The sequence below is a fragment of the Akebia trifoliata genome, chromosome 8 (assembly GCF_017979445.1).
Source record: "Akebia trifoliata isolate Shusen 1 chromosome 8, ASM1797944v1, whole genome shotgun sequence".
Lineage (NCBI taxonomy): Eukaryota > Viridiplantae > Streptophyta > Magnoliopsida > Ranunculales > Lardizabalaceae > Akebia > Akebia trifoliata.
This window is the reverse complement of record NC_141382.1, coordinates 12,489,744-12,514,317: the sequence shown is the minus strand read 5'-3', so window position 1 is coordinate 12,514,317 and position 24,574 is coordinate 12,489,744. Positions and strand designations below refer to the sequence as shown.

Sequence of the window (24,574 nt, the reverse complement as noted above, 5' to 3'; positions counted from 1 at the left end):
GTTTCTTCTAAACCGATCAGACGGACATAGTAGGATCCTTTGGTTCCTAGAACAGGGGGATCAGTCATCCACCAAGGGCATCTAAAACCAATATGACAGGCAAGGCGAGAGTCTAACCATTTGCTCCAAGCTTTGACTGAGTTGTGACGCACTAACAGGTTTCTCTTGGAAAAGTGTTCTGGCCCATATTCGAGGTTTGATGGAACCTCTACGATTTTGAGACGATCACAAAGCCACATATAGAGTAAGTAGGGGCTTCCTTTGAAGCTTTCCCACTCACCATTTTTTATGGCATTTAAACCTGAGAAAGTTTCAGCTAGGATGAGAGGTACTGGGTTGGCTTTCCTTGAGAGTTGTGAGGCTATATCTATGAAGGACTTAGGGATAGATTGGCCATCACTATTGGAGGTCAGCATGTATTGGGCTAGGATTCCTAGACACAATCGATAATCTCTAGTAGCTCGCCAGGCTTCGGGTTTTACATTGATAGGGTGACTGCGGGAGCGATACGGGCCCAGTAAAGGTACTAAGTCCAATCTCCCATTATGAACTAAGGCCTTGGCTTCTTCCTTGGAAATGTTCAGTCCTGTGGCAAAGTCACCAGAATATCCGGTCTTCAATGAGGGTCTGACTAGAGGTCTCGAAGTGGATATCCCCATGATGCTACAATAATCCTCGTGAGTGGGGCACAAATGCATATACCCCATGTGGAATATATGAAGGTGGGGGTTCCATCGCTTAGCCACAGCGTGTAAGAGGTTCCAGTCTATCTCAAACTCGTGGAAGTAGAGAGCACTCCTTAACATGAATCTCCCAAAATTGATCTTCTCTACAGGGTGCATCCCTACAACGGTCGTTTTGACTAACTGATCGATTGGGTTATCGCCTGCGACTAGCATCCTGGTTTGACACAAAAGGGTATTTTAGTACTCTTCCAATGGTCCATGTAAAATATCAATTTTCTTTTGGAAAATCTTATGAAAAAATATTTTCTGGAAAATATTTTTTTCTGAAAAACATTTCTTCTAAAGAACACATTTTTTTTTTTGAAAATAATCTTTTCTGGAAAAGATTTCTTCTAAAGAACACTTCTTTTTGGAAAATAATCTTTTCTGGAAAATATTCTTTCTGTAAACTATTTGTCTTCTTTTGCAAATTTGATTTCCATTTTCAATTTAAATGTCTCGGCCCACCATGATTGTTGGATCGGGATGGACTGGGTCATTATTGTAAAAGAATGGATTCTTTATTGGGTCGATGCACCCATTTTAATTTTCAAAAACAACATTTGATCCTTGAGGACAATCATACACTCTGATCTACACCATTAACATCACTCACATACATTCATCAATCAACAGGCTCCATTCAATAAACAACCTGGGAACACCCACGACAAATTCGAGTCGTGACCTACTGGGAAGGTTTCTAGACTCTAAGCTTACTACGTGCAATGCATTTTTATCTGGCCACCCGTGCCCAAGCACACCTATATACCTTTCGATACGTGGTGACTTGGTTTGATATACTGTATAGGTGATAATCTAAAAACTCAATTCACTTCTCTGAAGCCAAAAACAGCTAGTTTGATCTCCAATTGAGAGGTGGCGCACAATGCTGAGCAAGGGCCCACTTAAATACCTCTCGTCTAGAATAGACATAGTCTATCCCCCTCGTACAGTAGGGTACAGCGGGACAAGATCTGCTTAGGCACCGGTTTTGACCAAGAAGTGCAATTGATATGCTTATATTATCTTTTATACCTATGGGTACGAGTCAAGAGTTGTAGCTTTCATAAATGGTTTGGCATCCCACGAGGGGACCGACCACGTACTAGTACTACGTTGGCAATCGGGACATGTGACTGTGTGGCTTACAATAGGTCAAAAGCTTAGGTCGCTCCAGCCTGGGTGCATCAATATATCTCTCAAAATCACCTGATCAGACGGTATTAATGCCCCCAGTTTGATATACCCTAAGGTACGTGACTGGAGTTGTGGTTTTCATGAATGACGTCGCATCTTCGAAGAGACCGGGCCACGCACTAGTGCCACGTTGGCTATTCGGGACGTGTAAGTGAGTAAAATAATAAACGTGCATGTGGCGTGTGCAAAACAGGGTGGGGTGTGCCCGGGGCCTTTTTTCAGATAAATGTGCCTAATCATCACAACACATATTGAACAAGATATACACATCATCCATATATTCAATTCGAGATCAAAGTACGTATATCATCAGATCATGGCAACTCAATTAATGGATATAGCATAGAATAATTGATTAGATTCAATCATTGAGACAAGCACAATTGTTTTTTCAATTTTCATGGTCCAATCGGGGGTCACTTTTGACAATCCGAAATAATTCAAAATTTCAAAGGATATTGATAATGGAATAATGATTAATGAGATGAGGAGAACAAATTTTTTTTTTTTTTTTTTTTTAAACAAAACGATTTAATACAATTTTTTTTTAAAGGAGTTGGAGAACAAAGGATTCCATAAATTCCGAGATTAAGCAAAATGAGAGAGAGGGAATCTTATGGCTTCATTGGTCAATTGCAACAGTAAATTCATATATATATATATATATATTTGCCAGTGCACACTATTCACACACATAAATTTCTGAATCAGATAACAGGTAGACAACAAGAACAACAAGGTAATCAAAGACAACCAGTTATCTTAATTCCATTAACAATTCATTGATGATATTGAGGTTAACGAAAGGAATCGATTATCTGATTTGTGAAAGTTATCGGCTGATAGTGGCAAACTCAGCAAATTGATGACACTGTTTCCATCCATCAAGCTCTTTCATGATATCTGATATTAAGCTCTCTGTGAGTGGATGGATCCATAGGTTCTCGACAAGTCAAAATGATTGATTTCCCTCTCTCTCTCTCTCTCATAATTTTTGAAACAAACCCAGATTTCTTTGAAAGAAACAGAGAGAAAAAAACAAAACAAGAAAACTCTTTTGTCTGCCATTGACGCTCCATTAGAGCTCAAAACCGAAGCAGAGAGCTTCATGGAACAGCTTCCAAAAACATTACAAGCCACTCTTTCTTTCATTATCGGCTCAAGAATCACGAGAACTCTCGTGTTGCAGGTATGATCGAGAACATGACAGTGGAGTTCTTGATGTACATTGAAATCCAAATCAAATTTTCAAAAAAAAAACACCCACACAAATCGTTTTAAAAAAAATTTTAAAAAGAAAAAAACTTTTAATGAAATTCCTCCAACTTTCCAATCAAACGAAATCAACCTTACCATCCTTAAGAACTGGGTTTCAAACCCAAAACAGAAATCTTTGGTCGCGGATTCAGACGATTTCGAAATGAACTAACAGTTTTAAACTTTGAATCAAGTGAAAATCACGATTCCAAACGAACCATGAACCGATTGGGCTGAGATTTCAGCCGATCAAATGGAGAGACCAGTTCAGTCTCCTGTTGAAGACGCTGAACTGTTTGAGAAGATGATGTGGGGGGAGCAAAAGATAGATTTTACTTATCACACACCACCCACAAAAGCACTTCGTTGCTGTTAATGGGTGTGCAAAAAAAATATATAAAAAATTACTCGGGGCACCCCACCCACTCCAGCACCTTGTGCTGTTAACAGAACATAAAAAATACTTTTTTTTTTTTGTTATTTTTTTTTATTTTCCTCCTTGCTGCCAAGGGGCAGCACGCCTAATCAAAGGAGAACCACCATTTTTGCTTTTTTTTTTTTTTGAAAAATTAAAAATAATAAACTAAAAATTAAATAAAAAATAAAAATTGTTATTGAGGAATACATCGCACATCGGCCTACAAATAAAAAACATTGACGTTCCTAACAACAATTATTTTTATGAAATTTTTTAATCGAAATACCAAATCAAGCACATACCTAAATTTTTAATCGAAATATAATTACATGTGTAAAAAAATCATGGTCCAAAAACCATTATCTCATCCTTAATAAGACTATTCCTTTGAAATCTCGCATTATTTAAGGTCATTCCGAATAACTTTCGATTGAACCATAAAAAAATGATATACCGGATTAGGATATTCAAAATTGAATCACGTGATCTATAATTAAGCCAAAAGAATAAAGAAAAACATAAATAACTAAAACACAATAAACAAATAATCAACTAACTAAAAATCAAATAAAAAGGTTCTACTAGCGATGTATCCCATACTCGGGGCTTTTCAAGTTTGATCCTCAATGTCCCCAGTGGAGTCGCCACTAAAAGCACCCTTGATCCTCGGGGTGCGCGGATCCGCTTTTGACCCTTGAGGTTTGGGAGTTGCCACCTAGTTATTATGGTCTAGGAACCAAACTGACTCTAAAACGGATAGAAACTAATCTACTACAGAAAATCTGAATCCAGGGATCATGTTACGGGGTTGGAAGGTGTTAGGCACCAACCCCGCCCGGCCATTGCCGGTCTCTACTTATCCCAAATAAATCTACATCGTTAATGTCAAACCTAGATTAAAAAAAATAATAAAAAAGCTTACCTTCGATCTGCAAAAGTGCTATTCCCTCAGATCTGGTGAAAACGGCTCCTTGTACCGTGTTCCTTACTTCGTTCTATCTCCGGATCTGATTTCTGATCTCCGAGGTAAGGTATCTCCTTCTTGGATCTGGGTGCTTCGAATTTGTTGTAGATTTTTGGGATATTTTTTAGAGGTTTTTGGGTGTTTTTTAGGCTAAAATCAAAGCAGGGGTGTTAGGTAAGGAGTTGAGGCTCCAAAATTAGGGTTTTGGAGAGGTTGTGGAGGCTTCTTCACCTACTTTTCCTAGGGTTTTTTCTTTGATACGAAAATAAGGTGTGGAGGCTCCTATTTATAAAGTTTTTAGAAGCATTAGGGTTTGATTAGGGTTTCTTTTAGGGTTTCAATTAGGGTTTTGACTTAGTCTTTAGGGTTTTAGGGTTTTGACTTTAGTCTTATGAGATTGACTTGATTAGTTTAGATTAGGGTTTTGATTTAGGGTTTTGACCTTAGTCTTATGAGATTGACTTGATTAGTTTAGATTAGGGTTTTGATTTAGGATTTTGACCTTACTCTTATGAGATTGACTCGATTTGAAGAAGTCTTTTTTTTCTTTCTTTTCCCGTACCTTCTGTAGAGTAGAAAGGCATCCTAGTAACTACGAGGGAATTTTAGTGCTCCACACCCATAAGAAGTGTCCTTTGTTTAGTACGTTCAAGTTTGGCTGGGAAAGAGGATGCCTTTGAAAGTCTTGATAAGCTGATCCAATGAATGAGGATAAAATATAACGATAGTGGCATTCTTAATTTTTGGGAGGGGTTTCATTTACCAAATATGAAGGGAGGCCATCTATCCATAATTTTCTTTTCCAATTTGAGACCCTTGAGATGAACAAGCTTAGTAGCAATTAAACTAAAACTTGTTTGCAATATATGTTTCCCTACCCTCGCTCCCAAGTCCCCTCCTATACCACTCCCACTTTGTTGAACTAAGTTTGTAGTAAGACTGCTTCAACAATAACAAGTGTGAAATGGTGGACCCTCCTAATGCACCAAGTTTGAACTAGCCTTTTGAAGATTTATTTGTTAATATTAGGACAATGAGATGAGCTCTAATCATTGACTGCATGTATCCTTTTTTCTCAGATCGAACACAATTAACTCCTATTAATTGTGACCAACCACAAGTCTTGTCCAAATCTGTTTCTAGGAATATGGTCCTTTCAAGTCTTCCATTGGCGATAGTCAATGAGGTAGCTAGCAAGATGGATTTACGTTTAGGGAATCTCCATGTACTTTATAAAAGGTTGCTCATTATTTAAGTCAGACACTTGGCAAATACCTTGTCGGTGAAGTTGAATGTTTTTTTACTAGATGGACTTGGTTGTAATGGCACCCTTGAACTTTCAAATCAAGGTTATTAATGTGGGATTGATTAATGTAGGAGTTGTTTTTATGACTAAGCTGGGATTGAACCATGTCCTAGTTAAATTGACTCCGAAAGGATAGGGACACGTGAGTTTGAAACTGGACATGGATAGATATGGAACCTTATGACATTGAGTGGGACACATTACCATTATGCTGCAGATTTCTCATTTAGTTGCCACATTTAGGTATTTTCTCCCCTACCTTGAGGACTCGATGGCTTGTCATAATAAAAAGGACTCGATAAGAGGAGTCTAAATACTTATCATGAACATAAGCCTTGTATTTACCTTTTGAAAAAAAAAAAAAAAAGCTTGCTGGATATGGATACGATGATGTGCTTCATTGCTCATACATTTTTATTTCATCATCATCAAAACCTTATTCCAAAATTTTGAGTTCAGTTGTACGTATGTATCTCATCCCTCCATTTAATTCTGGGGTGTTCATATCCACTCACAATCTCAACCATTTTTATGTACTTTTCTGATTGTATCTAAGAGAAAGAAAGGGGAAAAAGCGCCTGAATTGTGCAACCTCATTGGATGTCATTATACAACTAACTTAGTTACCCTTTTAAAGGGAAACTGTGAACATCATATTAACAATTGGTGGTTACTCTATAGTTTAAGGGATTTTCATCAATCACTTTTATATTATATTAGGTATAAACGTTGGCATCAGAATCATCAAAGCCTTATCTGAAAAAAGTCCCAACTGAATTAATCTTCTTATTTCCTTCAATTCTATCTAAACCTATGTTTTGCAAACTTCCCATGTCAGACACCGTGTAATGCTCATGTGTAAATCACATGATTATTTCAAAGAGATCTAGTATAACTTAAACCTGATATTGTAATACATGTATGCAAGTCTCTTTTTTCAGGCTTCTGAAAGACGTTTGTGTCAGACACCAACACATGTTCATGTCCTTTTTCGTAGGGATCAACTAACTTTTTCAAGAACTGGTTCATGGATGCTACATTCTTGAGAGTCCATTGATTGAAGCAGGTCCATGTGTAAGGTTCCCTTACATGAAAAGCGTTTACCTCTTCTTAATCATGCAGTTTTATACTTCTATTGTTGCAAGGGTCAAGGGGACTTCATGAAGTTTGGCATGGAGGAAGTTGGATATATACTTTGTATCATCGTTAATGACTTTTGTGGTTTTGTTTTCATCTTGATTTTGATTTACAACTGCAGAAACCAAGAAAAGAAACCCGCAGGAATTTGGTAAGAAATATTCATGTTCTTAACATGATCAATATACCATCCTGTAAAGTTGGTTGATTCATTTTTTCTGTTTTAGGGGTTTCTTAAGTGGTGCATTCTTTGAGTCAGCGTAAGGTCTCTGTAGTATTGCAGGTCGAAGTTGCAGGTTCATATGTTAAAATGTATGCTAAGTGGACAATTCATGTAAATAAATAATGGCCATCTTGTTGATTTTATCCATTTATTTGTTTCTTTGTATTTCAGGGTGATCTTTAATGGTAATATGCCGAAAACAAGTGAGAGCATTCATTCACGAAAAGGTACAACGTGTTTTTCTTTTACTTTCCATACTTCTGCATCACTTTTGCTAAAATGTTAAGTAGATTACTTACCCAAAACAACGAACCTCACGATATCCAAGTATTTTGGATCAGATCAGAAGCTACTGCTTCTATACGTGGCAAAAGACATGGCATCTCTACTGTGAATTCAATACAAAAGGTTTGTTTTCCTATAATAGATTTGGTTTTTTTTATTTTATGTGGATGGATATATGGTTGCAGATTGGGAGTGGGATTCGGAGGAGAGGAGGTGAAACTCCTGTGCCTGTGAAATGGGTAGACAGGATTATTGAAGTTCGTGAAGGTTCTTGGTCCTATCTTGCTGGTTTTATTGGTAGAGCTCCTGGTATGTATGTATCTATGTATTCATGCATTTATGTATGTATGTTCATTCGTGTTTGATGCTCTCCATGAAACACAACGTCGAGATAATTAAGAGGAAAAACAAAATTTGATTAGAGATCAGTATTGTCCTTATAGGGCTTAGTATTATTTTTCAAGGGATATATTTTTATCTCAACCTTTTGTTTGATGGAGAGCCTCAACTCTGAATTGAGGCCAGTGTTGATCAAGAATGTATATTAGGAAGCAAAGCGTGGGATGAGAGATTGGGGATCAGTAATACTTCATCTTTCAACTTCCTCTACTAGTACTTATTGTTCTCCTTATGTTCAACCTTGGTATTTGAATGCCAAGGCAGTGATGGCTTCTCTTGAAGCTGATAATACTACAAGGCAATCTACCTTCAATTATTCACCAGCTGAGGGTAGAGATAAGTTGTATAAGAGAGGGATACTAACAAAAGCCTAAGAATATACACATATACATAACTAGAACTTTGTCCAGTGTGTTCGTAGGCAACGTTAAGGTTCTCGTTTGCTTATCATTCGGGATAGATGGACCCAAGCAGGTAACAATGAAGCTGCCTGTTTGATCTGAGGATCAAGCTGTCAGTGACGCCATCCATGAGATTATTGCAAACGGCAGATTCTAAGGTATGTTTTGGTTGTACATGATTTATGGCTTTACCATTTTATTTTGCCAGAGTGAGCATGGAGATGGGGTGGAGTATGGGAGATGATTGCCTTCAAGTGCACACTAAATCCAAGAACCATATCACATTTGTTTATAATTCATAGAGTTCTCTTTTTTTATAGTGAAAATATTCGTGAATGCGTAATTTGTTTTTGGATTTCGTAGATGCATTTTTGGTAGATTGTAGCTTATGTTTGGTAAAATATTCATTTACAGGTTGTGATATCTTTTTATAAACAAGTGATAAGTGAAATTCGTAGTGCCAATAACAGCTCTTTTTATTTATATAATTGTAGGTTTTATTTTGGAATGAATATTTTATTAAGTTTTTTTTTACAACATAAGAGGTGGTTTTGAACTGCCTCTAATGTTATTTTTTTTAAAACTAATTTGTTATTAGGGGCAGTTTTCAAATTGCCTCTAAAATATAGAAACCGCCTTCAAATAATAATATTTTGAGGTGATTTTAAAACTGCCCTTAAATTTTTATTATTAGAGGCGTTTCAAATAGCCTCTAAAATATAAGAATCGCCCTTAAATCATATTCTTTAGAGGCGGTTTTTAAACCGCCATTAAATTATTATTATTAGAGGCGGTTTAAAAATAGTCTCTAAAAATATAAGAACCGCCCTTAAATCATATTCTTGAGAGGCGGTTTTTAAACCGCCATTAAATTATTATTATTAGAGGCGATTTTCAAATAGCCTCTAAAAATATAAAAAATGCCCTTAAATCATTATTTAGAGGCGGTTTTAAAACCAGCCTTAGTCGGCTACTAAAAGGAATCAGCGACGCTACTATAGTGAGCGGTTTGCTAAACCGCCCTTAAATATATTGGAGGTGGTTTAGTCGATATTGGTGGCAGTTTAAAACCGCCTCTAAATACATCATATTTTGTAGTGGTGCTTTATGGGTTCATATAAACTAGACCGCTCCTAACTGTTTCAAAGAGATAATCTGAGCCTCTAACCCAGACCGGTCAATTTAATCCTCAAATGAAAGGTGGTACACAATACTTGAGCAAGGGCACTCTTAAATAACCTCTTCGTCTAAAATAAATGTAGTCTATCTCCCTAGTACAACTGTAATACAACATGGTACAGTAGGACAGAATCTCGCTTAGACACCAACATTAATCAAGAAGTGCAATTGATGTAATTCAAATTAGCTTTACTTATTGAGCTCGATGGGACCCAAGGTCAAGTTTAATAAGATTTTAATTAATTTTGACTTATTTTGAATTCAATTTCCTAATAGGACAAGAATGTGGTGATAAAATCCGACTTTTATCTTATAATGTCATCTTCGTAAGGGTGTCTTATTTACTAAATGCAATCTAGAGTGTACAATTAATTCACCCAAAACCAATACAGAAACCCACTTACACGAGTTACATGGGTGGTTTGAGTTTTAGCTCTCATTCTAGATGGGAGATGAACTAGTTAAGTTTACTCGAACCACTAACACCAGTTTCAGTGTACGAACCCAATGGGTTGAGGCAATTACGTCCCACTATTGTCCTTCTCTAAATCTATTATACTCCGGGTCTTCTTGAATTAATAAAATAAAATTTAAAATCTAAAATTTTGAATTTTTTAAAATAAAAACCTACTAGAAGTTTAATCTAAATAGAAAAGAAAAGAAAAGAAAGAAAATTTGATGTTTCTTCGTCAAAGAACTAAATCCGGATGGTTGAATAAATTTTCCAACCACGTCACTCGGAAAATCCTTCGACTGAAAATAGAAGACAAATCAAGGTCAAAACTCTAGAAAATATATTAATTCATTAAGTTCCTGGAATCTGAAGAAATTTTCTATCAAAATTGGAGATGCAAATTTCAAGGTTTGACCTCACCGCCCAAGTTGACCATTACACCGCGGTAAAATTCTAACAAAAATCAAGAAAATTCTAAGGTTCTGCTCACGCTTGATTTAGAAATCCAACGAATTTGTTTTTGAATTTTTCTAGAAAATAAAATTTCGATTAGTAGAAATACTAATCGGATCTTTGTTAAAAAGGTATTGGATCAAACCGTTGTCCCCGGTATTGGCTCCAATTTGTTCATCGAGTATTAAATTACTAAAGAATAATAGAGCAAATCAAATAACCTTGGCAAGAAAGGATTGATCCAAAGAGACAACGTTAATCTTATTACTTTTTAACTTGAAACAGATCAGGATTCAAGGCAACAAATTTAAAATAATGTTAGAAATATTATTGCTAATTAAAAATAATGAGAAAAACAATAAATAAAATTACAATACAAATATTAAATTAGTCAAATCCATCATAACAAATCATCTCATTATTTAACTTTTCTTCTTTATCTCGTTCCACTCAATAAAACTAATGTTGTTGGATCAAAAAATCTAAATTATTAAACCCAAACAATGATCCCAATATTTGTGATTAAATTTAAAAAGACAAAATTAGAAGATTATATTTAACTTTCTAGATGAAGCATAGTTTAGTTTGAACTTATCTAAGTCTAAACTATCAAAATCAGAGGATTAAATATTAAATCTAATAATCCCTATTTAATAAAATGCCACAATCAATCAATAACATGTGATGTAAAACAAGTTAAAGTTAATTAAGAAGATTTTTCTCAAGCTTTATTGACCTCTCTAACGGAGGTCTGGCCGATAGTCATTGCATGAAACAGTAAATAAAATAAAAGTAAAAGAGAGAATTAATATTAGAGAATAAAAATGCCTTCCTTATTGATCTTGCTTCTGAAACTGTCAGAAACCTCCTTGATTACAATATTGCTACTGAAAGCAAAAATTAAAAGATAAAACAAGAGAAAGAAATTTCCTAATTTTCTAGATATCCTTAAGCTCTGGTCTGGTCTCCTATTTATAGAGATTAGATTAGGGTTTCAAAACCTTCCGTAAAAACAATAACTTCAAGACCCTACTTCAATACGAAGTATCTTCAGCTGCCAACACATTGTACAAATCTCGAGAAGTTTTATGTTTTATTCACTGTGCCACCCTACCCAACCTGGATGTCATAGTCCATGTGGGTCCAATTGGTCTAGGTCTTGGTCAATTGGCTTTGTTTAGATCCTGGATCGCAATGAATACTTTGGATTGTTTGAGTTTTTTTTTGAATATTTGTGACTTTTTCCTATTACACGAAAATAACTATAATTAGTTCCAAAATACATCATTTTATTGAAATTAATAATTATTATGAATTAATAATGAATTATATCCAATTAGAGGATTTAATGTATAATTCACTTGTAAAGTCTTCGAAATTAGGGCTCTAGAAATCACTTTCTAGACCTTAATTAAGAATTTGATCTCAAAATTTGAGACAAGAAAAGATGTGAAAATATGATTGCAGACCACCTATCTAGGTTAATAGTTGAGTCCAATCTAGACTCCCTGCTTATCTTTGAGAATTTTGCAGATGACAAATCATGTTGGTCTCCAGCCTTACCACAAATTGGTACATTGTCATTGTCAATTACCTCATGACAGGGCAAACACCCATTTCTTAGATCAAATAAGAGAAGATGAAATTTTTTGTCAAGTCCAAATGGTTCTTCTGGGATGATCTATACTTATTCAAGTACAATCTAGACCAAATAATTAGACGATGTATTCCAGATGGAGATCAGAAAAACATCCTAGAATTCTACCACAATCATGCCTATGGAGGGCATTTTGGTTGCAAAAAAAAAAAACTACTAAGATATTATACTGTGATTTCTACTGGCCCACCATCCTTCAAGATGTTCATCTCTTCACTAAATCTTGTGATAGAGGCCAACGTTTGGACAATATTAGCAAGAGAAATGAGATGCCCCAACAATCAATTTTGATCATTGAAATGTTCGATGTGTGAGGCATCAATTTATGGGCCCCTTCCCCATTTCCTACAGATTCCAATACATTCTAATCACAATAAACTACGGGTCGAAATGGGTGAAAGTCATGGTATGTCGGACTAATGACCATAAAATCGTTCAATTTCTTAAAAATAACATATTTGCCAGATTTGATACACCTCGTGCCATAATCAACAATGACGGTAAACATTTTTGTAATCGGATTTTATAAGTTCTGATTGTAAATACACAATAACTCACAAAGTGGCAACCCCGTATCACCCACAAAAAATGGGCAAGTGAAAATTTTCAACTGTGAAATTAAGACCATTCTTGATAAAACTGTCTATCCCATAAGGAAAGACTGGTCTTTGCATTCGAATAATGCATTGTGAGCCTACAGAACTACTTGCAAAACTCCAATTGGCATGTCGCCTTATTGGTTGGTCTTTGGTAAATCTTGTCACCGTCTAGTAAATTTAGAACATAGAGTTTATTGGATAGTGAAACACCTAAATTTCGACATTACCAAGGTAGGTGAACACCGAAATCTCAAACTCATTAAATTGGAAAAGTTGAGAAATGATGCCTATGATAGTGCAAAATTATGTAAGGATCGTACTAAAGTTTGGCACGACAAGGACATTCAAAGAAAAAAATTTCACCTCAGTCAAATGGTATTGCTTTACAATTCTATACTGCATCTTTTTCCAGGAAAATTGAAATCTTGATGGATAGGATCTTTTGTGGTCCATAACATTCATCAATACGAAGCCATTGAGATCCTCAATCCATCAAATGACAGTATTTTTAGACCAATGACAAAAACTGAAGCCTTTTCTTTATCTCCCCATGTTCCAAAAGCAAGATTCATTTTTTAGTGATCCTGTGTACCAAGATTAGACTCATACCCTATCTGATTGAAGACAATAAACTAGCACTTTTCGAGAGGCAACCCTTAAGTTATTTAGGTAGTAAATCAAGTTTACTATCACATAAGACCATCATTTCCCTTCTTTCGTTCAGTTTGAACTCACCAAAAGGGGTATAAGGTTGAAAATTTCAAGAATTTTTCCTAAAACTTTTTTTTCAAAAATTTATTTTCCACTTTAGAATTTTCCGAGAAGATTTATTTCTTGGGCTTTTCCAAGGGAAAAAAAATTCATTTTCCTATTAAAATGTGAACTTAAAATCACAAACCCTAATCTCTTTCTCATTCTCTTCTTCCCAAGTCCAACTACCAAACCCCTTCACAAGGAGTTGTTGGCCGAGCCCTTCCCCTCCACTCATCATCGAAACTGATCGGTCCAAGTGAGAGCATTATGAACGACGATCCAATACCAATCAATCGAACGAAACCCGCGCTGCCCATACCATCTTTGGTATCACAGTTACCCCATGAACATTAACCTCCAATTTTTTTTACCCCCTTGTTTTGCCCTCCTCTCTCCAATAGTGCCACCCAAAACTTGTACCATTTTTTCAGAAGAAGCTTGGTTTTGTGGCAAAATCCTTGCTTGAGGATCGGGTCAATTGCTCTACAAAAGCAATGAGACATTTGTCAAAGAGCTATTTCGAGGATTTTATGATTCTTTTATCTCAGTTGAACCCTCTAGTCCTTTAATCAACATCAACTTCCTTAGTATTTTGATCACAATTGATACCCACTACATTCAAGTGATTCTTAGAATCGAATTGGTTGAGAATGGTGTATGTGAGCCTGACTTTGGTTTTGAACATTATGTCACCCACCTAGGCTTCTCCAAACTAGAAATTTGATTCAAAGACGACGATCTAAAATCTATATGCTAATACGAGAATCAATACCTTTATTGGCGATGGAGAATGAGTAATGTTCTGGGTACCCAATACTTCACTGAGATGTACACCAATCATCTTTACATCTTACACGCAGCTCAGACACGCAATCCAACATTTTGTCTGGTTCAACTGCTCTTTGACACACTCACAAATGTGATGACAACTTGAAATTGATCATTGGGCTTGCCTCATCTTGTCTATCATATTTTGCAACAGATGGGTATTCCCATGGCTATCTTAATCACTTAGGATCGACTCAAGAAAATTCTAGCCTTTATAAGGAAAAGGGCTTTCAAGACCTATGTTTAGGGCTTATTGGCCCCTAGTATTAATGAAGAGGAATATGGAATCCCACACAGCTATGGGTTCCCAAGAGAAAAGTTCAACAAGCACCCACTTGAGGATGAGCCTACATCGAGTCCAAACTTAGAGGACGTGTCCTGGCTTAATCAAGTACCTTAACAAGGGCATCATATTATTTTTGAGAATGTATTTTGAGGACTCAAGAATGTCAACCAATGCTACAAGGATCTACAGACTAGTTAACATATGTTGATTAAGTAGTAGAGACAAATGATGGCCTATGTTGAGGAGAAAAAGGTCTGCGCAAGTGCTTAGGCTGCTCAGAGTTCAAATTCTAATTAGGATGCTTTTCTTTCTTAGATTATGATGTTTTTATTTTCTTAGTTAGGTTGTTTTTTTCATTCTTAGGTAGGCTTTATTTTGTGTGAAATTGTTTCAAAACGTTAAATCTTTTTAGATCAATTGTAACAATATTTTGCAAATTAATACCCAATCTATTTCAGGTGTGATCTAATATTTCTCTCTATTTCCTTACCACTTGCATATTAAGGACAATAGTTATTTTAGGTTTTGAGGTATTAGGTTAGCTCACAATTGCATAGTAATTTGTTTTCAACTTTTGAAAAATGGAAAATAAAAAGAATACAACACTTCTGAAAATATTTTCTTCAAAATCCTTGTATGTACTTTTTACGTATGAATTTCAAACTTCAGTCAATTTTTATCATGGGTTATTTTGTATTCCTTGTTAGAAAATCATAGAAAAAAATTACTTTGAAAACTTCACATCACTTCTGATTGAATCATTTGAAAATTTAGACTTCATTGAACAAAAGTTGACCCTCATCTCTATTTAGAATGTTAGAAAAAACCTAGTCTAATGAACCTTGACTTCCTTCTCCCTTGGTTGGCTAATTAGAAGAAAAATAGAACTAGAGTTGGTATGACTTGAACAACAACCATATGATTAGACTAGGTACCTTGAAAAAGGGCTACCTGTTTTTCGTTGAAAAAGAAAATGGTGATATCTAAAAAGTTGATAAAGAAAAGTAAAATAATTTGAAAAAATATCAAAATAAAAAAAATGTTAGAACTGAAAAACTACAAAAATAGTCCAATGAGACCAAATACAGTGTTTTAGTAGGGTGAAAGTTGTCATTGGTAAAAATATGAGTAAACAGGAATATAATAGATAAAGCCCCTTAAGATATTAAAGTGAACATCCACACCTCTCATTAATTTCGAGTTACACCTTAGGTTGAATTAACCATACTTAACAGTTAAGAAGTGAAACCTTGATATGAAAAAGTTGACATTTTTTTATTTTAAATCAAAATTTTGCAGAGGTACTTAAGCTATCAATTTCTTAAATTGTTTTTAAAGTAAGGAATAAAAATTAGGCATTTTCTCGAACATAGAAGACCTTTTACTGATTTATAAAATATTCTTATGTTTTCATTACATACGTTGATTTTTTATTTTGATATTTTTATAAGTGTTTGGATTTTGTGGGTATGTTCACTACAAACTCTCATGACTCAAACTCATTCAATATGGGTAGCCTAAGGGTTTATGGGCTTACTACATTCACTAAATATAATCATGTAACCTATGAAAGTGGCATTTTTATTTTTAATCAGAATTAGCAAAATGTAGTTAGGACTAGCAAAATCTAGGTTTGGGGGTGCAATTAGAGCATAAAAAGTCATTTCTATGGCCCTATTTGCAGAGAATTTAAAGCTTAATCATACAATAAATCCCTAAATAGATATAATTCATTAATAGTCTATTTTATTATTATTTTCAAATAAATTATGATTTTTGGCCAAACTTAAATTATTTATTTGTGATAAGTCAAAGTCACGAGATCCAAAAGGATAAACCAAGACAATTAAAGAAGTACATTGCACTCAAGGACCCAAGACAAGACTACAGACCAAAATCCATACCCAATGGGCCCAAAAAACCCACAATACAAATATTCTTTTGAGCGACACGGTGAAGTAGGTAGAGAATGCCTTGAGATTTGTGCAATGTAATGACAACTTAATTTGTAACCTAATAGATTAGGGTTTAGACATTTTGTTAAACAAAAAAGTGATATGAATCCTTGAAACCCTAATTTGATCTTTATAAATAAGAGACTAGAACAGAGTCATAGATCATCCTCTAAACCATCTTCTTCTTTTACATTATTTATCCAATTTTGCAATTTTTAGGTTTTAGTTTATTTTTTATTCAAGCTTTGTAAACAGAACGAGTTTTATGTCATTTTTCGGCAAAGATTAATATATAAAAAAACACCATTCTCCTTTGTATCCCTTCTCTCTTTGCTTTCTTGTTATATCTTCTTAAATTATACTTGCGATGATCTGTATTAGACCTCCATTAGAGAGGTCGATGAAGCTGGAGCAAGATTATCTCAGATAGTTTAAATTGTTTTTACATTTGTGTTTCATTGTGATTTTATTTTATTAAGTAGGGATCAATAGATCTAGTATTTGTTTTCCTAATTTCGATGGTTTAAGCTTAGATAGGTTCGAGTTAAACTATATTTTGATTTCATCTTACTAAATATAACCACAGAGGTTGGACTTAGTATTTGAGTTTAACGGATTTAATCTTCTAATCCAACAACATTATATTGTTGATTGAATCGAGATAACTAAAAGACAAATAAACTAATGAGATGAGTTGTTCTTGGTGGATTCGGTTGATCTAATCCTTCACATTGCGATTTTATTTCCTATTTAATTTGCTAATTTAAATTTAGTTTCAATCAGTTTTCATTAGTTACTTTGAACTATGATCGTTTTAAGTCAGAAACTGTAGATCAATATTGTCTATGTGGATCGATCCCTCTTGGTCGAGGCTTAGTATTTTATTCTTTATTTATTATTGATAATCTGTAGTAAACAATTATACAAATACCTGGACTCCATGAGATTGAATTGTTTCTAACATCAATTTATCAAATCAATCAACTAAGTAGAAGCACTTAAATTAACTAATTCAAGTAAGTAACAACTAGCTCAACTTCGTCTGCCCACCTATTTGCATAAACCACATTTAGGAACATATGGAACAAGTCAAAAATTCTAACCGATGTCTTATTACTAAAATCCATTTAGGCATTTTCACAAATAATTAAGCTATATCAACACCATTCTCTTCTCGGGTGAAAGGAAAGGAAGAAGGTACCCTAATTGAGTTTCCATGGAGGATCTGGGGTGTTGAGGAAAAATCTAGAGTACTCGACTCTAAATACTCAAATGTTGGATATAAACAAGTAAACGATTTACTTGTACTATACCCTCAATAAAGATATCACTCACAAGTTGAAGAAGAAAATAACACTCTATTAAGAAAAACACACTTTTACAAACACTCACACTTTTTACAACCTCTCAAGACTTCTTACTCACAACTTGTTTCTTACTACTTGATTACAAAATGAGAGGATTTACCCCTATTTATACTAGTGGCACCTCCTTAACTAATGGTTAGGATTGTGCCAACACATTCTTAATCTAGTGGTTACAATTTTGTCATCTAGAACTTTCTAAAAATATCTATCAGTCTAGAGTTTTCTACCAAAATATCTATAATTCTAGAATCTTTTATTTTTCTCTTATCTAAAGACATCTAGAGTTTTCTCTAGGAAGATTCTAGAAATTGGGCTATAAATAACTATTGGACTTGGACAATAAATGTGGGCTTTTCCAATTTGGGCTGGTGTTGAATTTTAACACTCCCCCTCAACACCAGCTCTAACTCTTTGCACCATGTTGAGTCGACGCGAAGGTTTCGCCACCGGACTAAATGTTTCATCATAGTCTAGCCCATATTGTTAAGAAAACCCTCGAGCCACCAGTTTAGCTTTGTACCACTCGATTGATCCATCTGGATGACGCTTTATCTTGTAAACCCATTTACATGATATGGGTTTCACATCTTTTGGCTTTGGCACCAGATCCCAGGTCTGATTTTACTTTAGCGTTGTGACTTTTTCAAATATCTCAGGTTCTTTAGCAGTTGCTTCTTCAACTATGGCTGCATTGGCATATTTGGGATTTGGTTTGCGAATTCTGTTTGACCTTCTCAGTTGTGATTGTGGATTTGATACTTCCGTTTCTCCATGATGATCTTCTTGTTGATACACACCAGTTTCCCAAGGATTCTGGGCCATCTCTTGATCACCATCACTGTCATGCAGATCTCCAGCCTCATCTGAACTTGGTTGAATATTGACAGTGTGCTCCTCCATATTTTGTTGTAGTTTGTCTTCGAATTCTCTTGAGTCTGGCAACACCTCTTTTCCTGAGGACCACCAAGAAGATGCTTCGTCGAATACCACATCTCGCGATGTATAACACCTTCCAGTTGTAGGATCACAGCATCTCCACCCCTTTCTCTGATTATCGTATCCAACAAAGATACATCTGACTGCTTTCTTATCGAACTTGCTACGTAAATGATCAGGAACAAATACATAGCATACACATCCAAATACTCGAAAGTAGCTAACTGTAGGTTTTATGTCCCACAGTTTCTCAAAGGGTGAAACAAACTCTAACCTTGGTTGAGGAAGTCTGTTGATCACATGGGCTGCTGTTCTCATAGCTTCGGCCCAAAATCTTCCCGGTACATTCTTTGCATGTAGCATACTCCGACAAGTTTCTGCAAGATGTCGATTCTTTCTTTCTGCTACACCATTCTGTTGTGGTGTATTGGCACATGTATACTGATGACGTATTTTGCATTCTCGTAGGTATAGAGAGAACTCGTCCGAGCTATATTCTCCTCCATTGTCTGTGCGCAAGCAACGGATCTTCTTTCCTACTTCTCCTTCAACTATCTCTTTGAACTCTTTAAACTTTGAAAAAGTTTCAGATTTTTCTTTCATAAAGAAAACCCACACATACCTAGAGAAGTCATCAATGAATGTTACCATGTACCGCATTCCGCCGATTGATGGTTGCTTGACTGGCCCGAACACATCAGAGTGAATTAACTCTAATGGTTCCTTTGCTTTAAACTTCGATTTCTCGTATGGCAATTGATGTGCTTTGCCATACTGGCATCCTGCACAGACCGTGTCTGTTCTCACGTCAAGATGAGGAAGTCCCTTAAGCATCGACTTCTTTACCATTACACTTAGCTTGGAATAGCTAACATGACTCAATCGTATGTGCCACAAATCTGCTGTCTCGTTCCTTCTTGTCTTGTCTACATATGCAGACTCTGCTGACATTACGTAAACTGACTCCAATCGTCGTCCCTCCATCGTTGGCTTTTCTGAGATTTTGATGTCACGATATACCTTCACATCTTGGGGACCGAACAAGACATAGTAGCCTGATGATGTTAATTGAGCTACGGATAACAAATTTTCCTTCATTCCTAGAACATGGTAGACATCTTGAAGTGGCACCTGGTTAGAATTATAACGAGGTGTGACTATCGTCTTATCCATGTGAGCTATCGGTAACCTTGAGTTGTCAGCCGTCACCACCACACGACTTCCCTTGTACTCAGACAAGTTTTGCAACTTCTGTCTATCACCTGTCATGTGATTTGAGCACCCCGAGTCTACGATCCAGTCATTCTCGTAGTCAATCCGTTCAGATGTAGCTGTAAGAGCTACTTTTTCTTCTTCCTTTACAAACGATGCTTCAGCATCCCATTCATCTTCAATTTTCTCTTTAGAACTGGAAGTAGCAGCATTACTTTCAGCATGCTTTTTCTTAGACCAGCAGTCTTTCGCCATGTGGCCCTTCTTCCCGCAGTTGTAGCAATCGCCTTCGAACCTTCTACTATTACTGTGATTCTTTGAAGCTCCCCCTGGACGAGAGCCTCCCTCTCTTTGATGACCTCTTATCTTGTCACCATTCGTTTTAGATCCACCTCTGACGTACTACTTGAAGCTACCTTTACTTTTGCTTGTGTAAAGTGCTTCTTCCTTATCCTTCAACGAGACTTCTCCCATTTGCTTAGCCAAAGCTTCTTGACCAACAAGCAAATTTTTGAACTCAACAAGTGATGGTTGTGTCGGCCATCCTTGTACTACAGTAATAAAGCCTCGGTATTCGGGTCGCAAACCATGGATAATTATTCTTTTTATCCTGGTTTCTCCAATAGCAGCATTCGGATCTAACTCTGAAATTTTACGGCATATTGACTTCACCTTATGAAAGTATTGGGCGATCGTCATATCACGTTGCGCCATTGATAGCAGCTCGTTCTCGAGAAGTTGTAACTTTATATCGTTCTTCTTTGAAAAGAGTATAGCGAAAGTATCCCATGCTTCTTTCGGTGTTTTGGCATCTCGAATGTGCTCTAACATTTCTTCTTCAATTGTAGTCTTTAAAGCAAACATCGCCTTGTCTGCTTTAATCTTCCATTTTCTCAAGATGCCATTGGCATCTTCTGTTGTCGGTTGCGTAACTTCACTACCACCAACAATCTCCCAAAGGTCTTGACCTTGTAGGTAAGACTCCATGCATGTTGCCCACGTGTTGTAGTTTTGGTTGTTGAGCTTCTTGATTCCTCCAACTACTTGAAGGTCACCCATCGTGCCGGCAGAGCTTCGACTAAACGGAACAAACTTGACTAACGATTTTGTAGAGTAGTAAACTCCTCACGACTCAAGATAACTCCACCAAAATCGATCCTTGGCAACCTGGCTCTGATACCAATTGTTGAGGAAAAATCTAGAGTACTCGACTCTAAATACTCAAATGTTGGATATAAACAAGTAAACGATTTACTTGTACTATACCCTCAATAAAGATATCACTCACAAGTTGAAGAAGAAAATAACACTCTATTAAGAAAAACACACTTTTACAAACACTCACACTTTTTACAACCTCTCAAGACTTCTTACTCACAACTTATTTCTCACAACTTGTTTCTTACTACTTGATTACAAAATGAGAGGATTTACCCCTATTTATACTAGTGGCACCTCCTTAACTAATGGTTAGGATTGTGCCAACACATTCTTAATCTAGTGGTTACAATTTTGTCATCTAGAACTTTCTAAAAATATCTATCAGTCTAGAGTTTTCTACCAAAATATCTATAATTCTAGAATCTTTTATTTTTCTCTTATCTAAAGACATCTAGAGTTTTCTCTAGGAAGATTCTAGAAATTGGGCTATAAATAACTATTGGACTTGAACAATAAATGTGGGCTTTTCCAATTTGGGCTGGTGTTGAATTTTAACATGGGGGAGTTGATTAGAGAACTTAAATTAATGAATGCTAGATTTTTGGGTAATAGGTTCACCTAGTGTAACAATAGGAAAGGTAGTAATCGTATATGGGGGAGGTTGGATCGTGCCTTAGTATCTTCTGCTTGGGTAATAGAGTTGGGATCGTCTATGGTTAATCATCTTCCTAGATTATCTTCTGATCATTGTCCTCTTCATGTTCAACTTTTCAAATCTTTTGTTGGGCCCAAACAATTCAGATTCTTGGACTTCTGGACTGATCGAGATGATTTTTTGCAGCTTGTGAAGACCTCTTAGTTGCCCAGAGTTGAAGGGTATCTGTTATTTAGTTTCTTTTCAAAGCTTAAAAGATTGAAGGCAGCTCTGAAAGATTGGAATAAGAATGTTGTGGGTGATGTCCAAGTGAGGTTGAAGGCAGCAGAAAACAAAGTTCAAAATTGTGAACAATTACTTTCATCTCAAGGGTGGAATCAAAACCTTTATTTGGAGTGTCACCAAGCCAAGGTTGAGTATGCTACATGGACAAGCAATGAGGAATCATTCTGAAAATATAAGTCTAGAATTTTGTGGCTCAAAAAAGGAGATAGGAATACAAAAGTCTTCCATTTATCTACCAAGATTCAAGCAACTAGAAACACGGTTAGAAGGAGCAGATCAACGGGTGGTAATATCCTTGAAGATCCAAAAGCTATTGGTAGGGAGGCAGCCAACGAGTTTGAGATCCTTCTTAACTCAACCCAAAGATGCTCTTACCGTGATCTATTGGAAAGGTTACAATGCAAAGTCACTTCTGCTCAAAATAATCATCTATGTGCTTCCCTTTCAGAGGAAGAGGTGTTACAGGCCATCAAAGAAATGAATGCTCATGGTGCAGCAGGTTCGAATGGGTTCTCGGGATTGTTTTATCTGGGATATTATCAAGGTAGTTCTGTTAGCTACAGTATCAAATTTTTTTCAAGGAAGGTGTTATCCCGAAAGTTTTCAATGCCACATCCATAACCTTGATTCCTAAGGTTGAGGTACCCATTTCCTTTTTTGATTTTAGACCCATTAGTTTATATAATTTCTTGTATAAAATTTTATCTAAAATCTTGGCCTCTAGATTATGGGATTTTCTTCCCTCACTTATCTCCCCCGAACAAGGTGTTTTTGGAAAGGGGATGAATATTTATGATAACATTTTGTTGGCTCATGAAGTGCTAGATGATCTTAACTTGAAAGTTCAATGGCCTTTCTTAATGGCTGTCCTCTTGAAGTTGGGGTTTTCTAGGGAATTTTTGAAGTTGACTCAAGGTTGTCTATAGAGTGTCTCCTATTCTATGTTAGTTAATGGTTGTTCTTATGATTTTTTTCACGGAAGTCGAGGCCTTAGACACGGAGATCTCATTTCACCTAGCATTTTCATCTTAGCAGAGGAAGCTCTAAGTGTGGGATTGAACAACCTTGCACAAACTGGAAAGCTGGAAAGATTTTCAGTTTCAAAAAAAGGGGTAGCCCCAAGCCATCTCCTTTTTCTAGACGATTGAATCATTTTTACCAAGACAACTTCAAAGTCCTTATCAAACATCAAAGGTTTTCTGGAATTCTATGAGAAGGCATCAGGTCAACAAATCAGCATTGAGAAAAGTAGTTTTTTTATGGCAGAACATGTCGAAGATAGAAGAGTTGAAATTGTAAAGATTATCCTGGGCTTTACGAAGGGCTCACTCCCTACCAATTATTTGGGAGTTCCTTTGTTCGTTGGCAAAGTGACAAGAGAAATATGCAAAGGTTTGGTGTCTACGATCATGAGAAAAATGGAGGGTTGGAAATCAAATCTTCTTTCGGAGGGTAGTCAACTAACCTTACTCTCTCATGTGCTCTCCTCAATACCAGTCTATCTCATATCGATTCTCCCTATTCCAAAGGCTATTGCAACCTCATTGGAATCATGCTTCGCTAAGTTCTTTTGGGGCAATAATGAGGGAAGGAGGAAAACTCATCTTGTAGCATGGAATAAAGTGTGTAAACCAAAGTGGGGAGGTGGTTTGGGCATTAAAACTCTTTCAAAGGTGCATAAAACGGGCCTAATGAAAATAAGTTAGACATTGAAAAATGAGCGAGGGATCTGGATAGAGTTCTTTAAGAATAAGTATGCTAAAGATGGTAACTGGTGGAATCCGACAAATTCAAGAGGTTCTAAACTATGACGATCTATTCGTGTTTTTCTTCAACCGACAATTCGCCTATCTAAGAGGTTAATTGGAGATGGAGCTTCTTCATCACTTTTCTTACACAACTGGAGATGATCTTGTCTTCTAATCGATCTCTATCCTAACGAAAATAAAAATATTACAATGATGGAGGTATGGGGTCCAGGTGGTTGGGATGTACAAAAGCTGAGAGATATGGTTGAGAATCCTATTGTTGTGGCTGATATTCTAACATCTAATGTTCAGCATAGCAGCTCGGATAAAACAATTTGGATGGCTTCAAATTCAGGATTATTCTCATCTCATTCGGCTTGGGACAATTCAAGAACTAGAGGTGACAATTACCAAATATGCAAGGCAATATGGAACTCTCAGGTTCCCACAAAGATGAAGACATTGGCGTGGAAAATTTTCCATAAGGCTTGCCCGGTGGATTTAGTCAGGAAAAAATGGGGTATTGCCATGGCATCTAGGTGCCCGTACTGTGAGGCCAAGGAAGAAACAGTTAACCAGTTATTCTTTCAATGCCCTTTCATTTTAAAGGTGTGGAACTTCTTTATTTGTCATCTCTTAGAAGAGGAAACCAGAGCAATGTCACTGGCGTCATTAATAAAATGGTGTTATCAAAGAAATCTCAGTTTGGTACAGTCGGAGGAAGGGTCCCA

At 36.1% G+C, this 24,574-nt stretch overlaps 1 long non-coding RNA gene across 1 annotated transcript; it reads left to right on the top strand.

The window, feature by feature from the left end:
- The first annotated feature begins 6,867 nt into the window (after window positions 1–6,867).
- Window positions 6,868–7,589, top strand: LOC147396160 (uncharacterized). The gene is made up of 4 exons (XR_015180364.1): window positions 6,868–6,949; window positions 7,235–7,319; window positions 7,402–7,457; window positions 7,559–7,589. It is a non-coding gene; the product is annotated as an uncharacterized LOC147396160 (long non-coding RNA).
- The last annotated feature ends 16,985 nt before the right edge of the window (window positions 7,590–24,574 follow it).